The sequence below is a fragment of the Parus major genome, chromosome 6, assembly GCF_001522545.3.
Source record: "Parus major isolate Abel chromosome 6, Parus_major1.1, whole genome shotgun sequence".
Lineage (NCBI taxonomy): Eukaryota > Metazoa > Chordata > Aves > Passeriformes > Paridae > Parus > Parus major.
In genome coordinates, this window is record NC_031775.1 from 33,528,656 (window position 1) to 33,529,967 (window position 1,312).

Here is a 1,312-nt window from a genome sequence, read left to right on the forward strand (position 1 = left end):
ATGGAGGAGAGTGAGGAAACCATGGAGGAGAGTGAGGAAACCATGGAGGAGAGTGGGGAAACCATGGAGGAGAACAGGGTAACCATGGAGGAGAGCGGGGAATGAAGGGGAAATGGGCTCAAGTGCCCCAGGGGAGGTTCAGAGTGGAAAATCCGGATTGTTGGGACAGCTCAAGCTCCTCAGCTCAAAAGGAAGAGCAGGACAGGAATGTGGGCTCAGCCTTTCGTGAGTGCTGCTGTCCCACCATGGCTCTGGCACATCAAACCTGGGAAAGAACTTCCTCCTCCGACGGGGATGGACCAAGAAAAAGGAGGGATGGAGGAAAAAAGAACCAGATCTGAGACAACAGGAGGAGAAATCACAGCGACACCAAATACAAATGAGAATTTTGCCTTCTTCTGATGCTCATCCTCCATTCCCCCCTGCCTTAGAAATGCACAAACAGAGCTTTTAAACATCAGCCAAGGCGCTGTGGTGCTTATTACTGAATTCTTCTCATGGTTAAGTCACAAACAGGGCTACTGATTCTAAACCTGAGGTGCTAAAATTATTCCAAGAAATGCATGTCCAGCTCTGAAATCCTGAAGTTAATTTTAACCATCGCTTTCAGAAATAGGCTGCCTTGTCCTGACAAATCTATGTGGGCCATATTGTGAAGAGAACCATCAATATTTGAATAAATTTTACATGCAAGCAAACTAAAATTATCTTTATATCGATTCAGCAGCAACTGCTCCAGTAGGGGCTGGATGGAATGGCCAATAAATTGACAAATCTACAAAACACAATGGGGGAAACATAAAAGGCTGGCAGCTGGCTGCTCCTCCATCTCCCATGTCCTGTTTAATGTCCTCTCAGAGCAGGAGGAGCCGTGGTTATTCTAATAATAATTATAATAATTCTGGTTTTTCGTGGTCCCTGGGCTCGTCCTGCCCTGGAGCCAGCCCCAGCTCAGCCCCAGGGATCTGCTCCTCCCCAAAAGGCTCTGCTGGCTCCCCCAGCCCTGCCAGAGCTCCACGTGAGGCACCCAGAGCCTGCACAGGCAGGGGGAGGGACCCACAGTGCTGAAAATACCATTTGGAACAGCAATGTTCTAATTCTTCATTACAGCTCACAGGATCCCAGCCTGGTCTGGGTTGGAGGGACCCCAAATCCCCCCATCCCACCCCAGCCATGGCAGGGACACCTTCCCCTGTCCCAGCTGCTCCAGCCCCAATGTCCAGCCTGGCCTTGGGCACTGCCAGGGATCCAGGGGCAGCCCCAGCTGCTCTGGGAATTCCATCCCAGCCCCTGCCCACCCTGCCAGGAACAA